The sequence below is a fragment of the Pezoporus wallicus genome, unplaced genomic scaffold (genome assembly GCF_028554395.1).
Source record: "Pezoporus wallicus isolate ANWC-B61680 ecotype Strahan unplaced genomic scaffold, APGP_CSIRO_Pwel_v1 contig_8006, whole genome shotgun sequence".
In the NCBI taxonomy this organism is placed as follows: Eukaryota; Metazoa; Chordata; class Aves; order Psittaciformes; family Psittacidae; genus Pezoporus; species Pezoporus wallicus.
Window position 1 is genome coordinate 907028 of NW_026635487.1, and position 7157 is coordinate 914184.

Here is a 7157-nt window from a genome sequence, read left to right on the forward strand (position 1 = left end):
ACGTAGCCACCTTATCACAATGATAATAACTTCCAGGTAGGTATAAACATTGAGAAAACACACCTGCATCTCCTGATAACATCAGCACAACCAAACTGGCTGTAGAGACCCCTTTACCAAGGCTTCAGCTGAACACCGTAGTGGCACACTGCAAATCTGTAAGGATTCACATTAATAGAAATATATACACAGTGAAAGCTGGGCCAAAGATTCTCATTTACACACATACATAAACTACAAATGCACACCAACAGAACTACAAGCCTTCTACATCCACACACACAGGGCCCTGTCACACATACACGCACATAGTTCAATGGGGTTTAGCCATGTATTTTCCCATGTGTCCAAAGAAGAGCTGCCATTACATCAAACCCAGTTTCAAGGCTCCATCTTTATGCTCCCAGTTATACAGAGGCAAAGCAGCCTCTCACAGTGCAACAACGTGCACAAACCCAACATGAGATGCAGCAGGAGGAGGCTATTTCTAGCCCACCAGCAAACTAAGGAAAACATTTCCTTGATCAGATGGGTTTGTGTTACCTGGGGAGGTGCCCAGCTGTCCTTTACAGCGTGGAAACAAGAAGCTTGACCTGAGTGACCGAAGAAGGTCTGCTTCAAGCAGGGGGCAGAGAGAAGGAAGACAAAATTGGCCTTGCTGGCCAACAGCACATGGGGTGACTGTGACATGGGAGGGCAAGAAAGAAGGTGAGATATTTAAGCAGGAAAGATATTGGTCAGCTGGTTTAGGGCAAAAAGACATGAAGGAAGCTGATCCTGACAGGCCAGAGTTGTGCAAGCTGTATGAAAAAGGATGGGAAGTTGCTATGGCAAAGGTGAATGAGGAGAGAAGAGGCTGTTCCTTCTCGGCACAAACGAGGAGGGAAAACCTTTAACTGGAGCATACAGGGTCCTTCAGAATGGGCACATGGGATGGGTGTCCTTTTCCTTGGTTTGTTTTATTCTGTTGCCATTCCTTTGCTCTCCTTATGCTGTGCACACTGAAGGATCTCCTGCAGCTACCAGTTGGTCACTGCAGTGGGCTTTGCTGTGAGGAACAAGAGCTGCTGCCAGGCAGGAGGGAAGAGCCAGGCCCTCAGCCAGAGCGGGGTGTGCAGGAGGCGTAGGCTCCAGGCAGCCACTCATCAAACGGCTTCCCAGAAAAGCCTCTGCACAAGGAATTGAAGCAGCACTGCCTGTGAGAGGAGACCCGGGAAGGATGTGTCCAGAGCTGTTGTTTTCAAACGAGGCTATTTGGAGCCGGTTCACTGACTGGCCTGGCAGGGTTATGTGTGTAGGAGGGAGGTCGTGTTACAGCTTTCAGTGCTAAAGCTGTAGGGTGTGATTTCTGCTTTCTCTGTTTCCATGTGGGCTCTGCGCAGGCAGGACAGATGAAGGTCAGTGAACTTCATACTGTTCGGATCTTTGGCATAGTGTACACACTGCATGCAGTGGCCCCTCACAAAAGCAAAGACGTGCAGCAATAGAAAATAGCCATAAGGGCAGACTGCAGCTCTGCACCTCCCTGTCCACCCCGTGTGACATTTACCAGGCCTCTGGTGACTTCTTCAAATACTCAGCTCTTATAGAAGCATCTTCACTCACTTTGTGCTCTTGGTACTGCCAAACAGACACGTAGCAGCCACTGAAGTTTGGTATTTGAGCTCTCATCATTTATGTGCAAGCAGCTTAGGGGATGTCTTGCTGCAGGCAGCAGAACTGACGGAACTGACTCCTGTCATCACACCTACAGCCCAGCAGAGCAATTTAAATGTTCATAGATTTCAGTTAAATTCAATACATTGCAGCAGCTCATGTAGGCTCTTTAGGCAAATATCACGTCTAACTATGAACACTTCTGTTTAGTTCTCTATTTGCTGTAGGGTATAAGACCACATATCCCAATTTATCCCCACTAAGAATGTTCAGGAACAAGTTGTAAGCTATTGAGAGTTCATACAATGTCAGTAAAGTAGCTATAGGCTATTTATGGTAAGCGCTGCCTATAAGGAATACTAATGAAAGGGGAGGACTCTGCCATAACATAAAACCGTATCTGTTGGAACCAAGATTTTGATTAAAACTGTATCTTTTCAGCTGAAAGCTCATCAAAACAAGGGGCAGTTCTGAACGTGAAGGTCTGTCCGCAGTGCCCTCTGGTGGAAGTATCCCTGGGAGCACAGGAAGGTTTTGGCTTTTCTCCATCAGGTCACCATTCTGAAATAATGACATAACATTAAGGTGACAAAAGTGCTTTTCCATTACCAAATCCGAGGTTGGCAGGGCCTTTGGTAGGTGATCAACAGGATATGGCTTTCCATTTTTGCTAGGAGATCAATTATCACAGGGAGAATTATCTTTTCCCCTATTTACCATGGCCAGCAGCAGAGTGGAAGCAGTGAAAGACTAATCTCTCTTGCCAAGCTCACTAAGGAGTGTTATAGGTGTTTCCAGCTGGGTGCCTTGACAGAGCAGCCTGAATGTGCTCCAAACTGCATGACAGGCCTGTTTGCCTGGGGACCACTGTCACGACAACAGAACAGCAACAGGTTGCTGGCTCTAGACATTTATGCATTGGCTAGAAACCTATTCCTGGAGCAGAATGTATACACCTTCCTCCTGCCCATCAGTACAAACCAGTTTGTACTCACTCGAGCAATGCAGAAGCTGAATTTGTACATTACTTAGCCTGTGATGGTCATCTGCCTTCTAGACTAAAGGCTACTTGCAGCTACGCTTGCCTCTACCTCTCATTGCCCAGCAGAGAGCACTATAAGAGCACTGTTAGAAGCAGAGCTGCTTTATTGCTGTGAGGAATTGGGCATATAAAATCTGATCTTTAACAGGTCCTGCACATGTTCTCTGTCCAGTTTTGTCTATACAGGCCTATCATCCTCCCTGGACACTTTGAAGTTACTTTGTCTTGTGGCTTCCTCTTCACAAAACACATCTCAAAGGGGAGATCAGTTCTAAAAAGCTCAGGCATTGCTTTTTCTGAAGCCCTGGCAAACAAAGACATAGACACTGTTGGAGCACCTCACTTGAGCCAGACAGAAAAAGTATTACCCGTTTCCTGGCTGTCATCACCTTTAGTTTCAGGTGGAACAAGGAGGTATGCTTGCTTGTACTAACAGCTGTACCTTGATGGGTGCAGGGGGCTACCTCTCCTTCCTCATCATTTTCCAGTCTTGATCTCAAACTGGGAAAACCACTGACTGTCCAACCTCCCACACTGCTTCACGTGCCCAGTGGGATACTGTTAGAAAGTCAATCTCTTTCTTGCTTCAGTCATCCATTGAATTTGAGCTCTTGGGGTACCCTACACTGTGACATGTCTGCTCTTCTATCACACAGTGCACTTCACCTGCAAGAATGAGTACTGCAGAGTGTAGGCACTGAGTCCAGGGGATGCAGCTACAGGCAGGGAAATCAAAGAGGAAGATAGGTTTCGTGGTTATACTCTGAGTATATCAAAGCACCAGGAGAGTGGGCCAGATCTGGGAAAGCTCTATGTTCCAGACACTGTTTGCATAGCATGTTGAAGATTTCCAGGGAATTTCATGAGGATAAATACTCACAGAAGCACTGTGGCCTCCACAGATCAGACACCACAGGAGCCACATCAGGGGAAGTTCCTAAATTACTCCCTTGCCAGTACAGCATGAACCCAACCAGGAAGGGGTTGAGCTGGCTATTCCTGGGACTTGTTTTGTCTGGTGGCTTCCTACAAACTGGAGCAAGGACTCACCAGCTTGTTCCACATCATTAGCGGCTGGCAGCTTCCCAGCCATTACCAGTGTAGTCTGGATTTCACCCAGCAACTTGGAGATGAAAGACATTGCAGCACCACTGCACTCACTGTTTTAGGTCCCAATCCAGCTCCTACTGAAGTCAGTTACTCTTTTTCCACTGAGTACAGCTGGAGCTGGGTCTGACATTTCTGTAACACTTCTGTCTCAAGTCCTCAGCTAGCTGAAATGTTGGTAAAAGAGTCCAACACAACAGATAGGTGCCTGCAGCTCAGCTATTTTCTGGCATTCAAATTAAAACCAGCACCACAGTCAAGCAAGAGCATGAAGAATTATGTTTCTTTCCTGCAAGCACAGACGCTCTGAGCTTAGAGCAGCCAAAGCACCTGGTGAAAGGAATCTAGAAGCCTGCACTAAGCGGCTGTGTGTGGAGGCTGACACACATGTGAAGCTCTGTTCTCGTGCCCAAAGTGCATCCCTGCCAGGAGCATCATCAAAGAAATCTCTCTGGTGGTGATGAAGATACTGACAGTGCTCAGCTGCCCTAAGAATGGCTGAGGTCATTGCTCAGAATCAGGGAGGAGCCCCAGGAGAAGTGTGTGTCTGAAGGAGTAACCAAAGTCCAGGGTGTAGGAACATGCAGGACATAGCTGTGTTTTAGCACACATAGCAAGGAGCCACTTCACCTGGCTCTTCTGTCAGCAGAGTTTTATTGAGAGTCCTCCTGTGAGTGATTTAATGAACATCCTAAAGGCTGTAAAGTTTACACACATAATTTGAATTCCTTCTGTCTCATTCTGCAGTGAGTGATTATCGACTCCTCCTGGTTTACATGTGGGAAGCAGAAGCATAAAGACAAGAAGTACAAAATGAGCAAGCAGAGAGGAGGCCAGGGCAGAGACTGCCTTGCTCAAAGGTCAGCAGTTGTTTCTTCTAACATGTACTACTTCCTGGTCAGCAGTGCTCAGATGCTACACATGGCCTGGTTTGTTACAAGACTTGGCCTCTGTTACTACACACCTTGTCATTGCTAAATAGACTTAGTTCCACTTTCAAGGCCAAGACACCAAGAACCAGCTACCGTTTTAAATCCTGTGTCATGAAACCACTGCAGGGCTGACCCAGCACTGGGAGCAGGAGGCTGTCAGCACAGGAACAAGAAGGGCATTCAAGAGAATTCAAAACTGCATAAAATTGAAACTGGGAAGAAGTGTTTTTCCACACTAACAAGGAACTGGATTCGGGGGGCTTGTGGTAAGAGGATGCCACTGAGGCCAAGAATTTAGGCTTCTGGTTTTTCTCTCTAGAAGAATAGGAGGTGTAATCGGTTGTAAGGAATGACTGAGGGCCCTAAGAGTCCTTGGTTGTTGGGGGACAGCCTGGCTCAGTACTGACTGAGAGATGTGCCAGCCATTGACTGAGGGAGACCAGCTCTGCTTCTGCTATGAACAGCAGAAAGTCCTGGTTCCTTCACACTGTGGGCAAGGATGACCTGTAGCATAATGCTGAGACACCTCAGTAGTTTTCCCTCTAAAGGATACATGAAATTCCTGGGATCTGTAAAGTACTAGGAGCCCATGAGAGCCTTTTCCCAAGAGCCAGCATTACTGAAATGCAGTGGGTGAGCAGAGATCCTCCCCACCTTGGCAGTTCACTGCAAATGGAGCCAAATATAGGCAGAAAGAGTCCTGCTTTCTGAAGAATAAAAAGAGGAGCAATGGAAAAGAGCAGCAGCATCCCTCTGTGAACCCACTCCTCTCCATCCCCATAGCAAGCTTCTCTGAAGGCAAGACTAGGATTAATAGGAAACATATGGGAGGAGAGTCTGTGATCCAGGGCTCCAGGATGAGCAGCTGAAGCACTAAGGAGCTACCTGGACCCCATTCAGGAGTGAGCTCAGGGATCAAACATCTCACGAATGGGGAGTGGGCTGGGTGGGGAATTTAGAAGGTACAGGCTGCAGTTTGGTGCTTCCCACCCTCCCAGGGCAACATGCCAGTCTGAGAGGAACATTCCAGTTCCAGCACAACAAAGCGTGAGAGTCACTAACATCTTCCGTGCAACATCTTTCCCTCCCTACTCAAATTTAATTGGAGCTGAACTCATATTAGTTCCATAGGGTTCCAATCCATCCAGTTTTCAAGCTCTGAAGCCTTAAGGGACTTGCATGAAGCTACATTTACAAGCAATGGACTGATACCAAAATCAAATGCCCTCAACTTTGGTGGAGCTGAAGACTGAATTAGAGGCTGGAGCTCAACCCCTCTATGGAATTTGGTGGAGGCAGATTCCCAACCTCACTGAGGACACTGCCAATGCTCTCCACTGCTTTATGGTCTGTATGTACAAATAAACCCTTCTCCTCCTTTCTGCTCCATCTTTTTTTCACCCTTTTCCCTTCTCTTTGGAATTTCCTCCCTTTGTCCATCCCAGGAACAAAGCAGCCATTATCTCAAAGCTCATCACTCCACACAAATATAATCCAGCTAAATATCTGACTTAACAGGCAGGGGACAGCTGTAGGAGACCAGCTGAAAGGGTGAAAGGTCTATCCTGGACAGCAAAGAACTGGTCTGAAGTATCCAGCATAGACCCTTAGACAGTGCAGACGAACTGTGCTGTTACAGTGTCTTACACATCAACTACGATTCTCATCTTTGACTGAAAGAGGGGAAAAATGGCCACAACCACAGTCACTGAATCAGAGCATCCCAAAGCTGGAGAGAGTTTGTGTCCACACCCAACCTTCCATTTTTTGCCTTTTCCATAAGGAGTATAAACACAAATTATGCACTCACCCACCTTTGCACTGAAGCTGCATAGGATTGCTTTGCTTTGTAGAAATGGGAGCTTGCTCCTGCACTGGTTCTCTTTGACATCCTCTTGTTATTAGCACTCTTTGGCCAAGCTTCTTTTCCCCTCGGGAGTCCAGAGGCTGTGGCAATCACTCTGCTCTGTCAGTGTCTCCTCATCTCAGGCCCTGAAAGCCACAGTAGTGACAGGATGCTGCAATGCGTGTACAAACAATGCCCCCAGTGCCATTTTCAGCTGGACATTCACATCAGTACCTCAGTTCACTGTCCTCTTGGTTGGAAAAGTACTGGAGTTTGACACAGGGCCTGCATAATGACTTGGGGGCTCAGCAAATGTCTGCCATTCCTGATCTCCCACTGACTTCCTGGAAACCTGGAAGTTTTCCAGGTGTGTTGTCTACTCAGTGTGGGATCTATTTGAAGCATGTGCTGAAGTTTAGCAAGAGGGGACACTGGTCCTTGCCAGGGTGTTAAGACAATGCAAGTGAACAAAATAGTTGCTATGCAGAAGAATTGGAGCTGTTTCCAATTTAAACCAATTATATTTACCAATAGATCACATTTCCAGTTTAAAGTTATCCTGGTGGTGGATGGA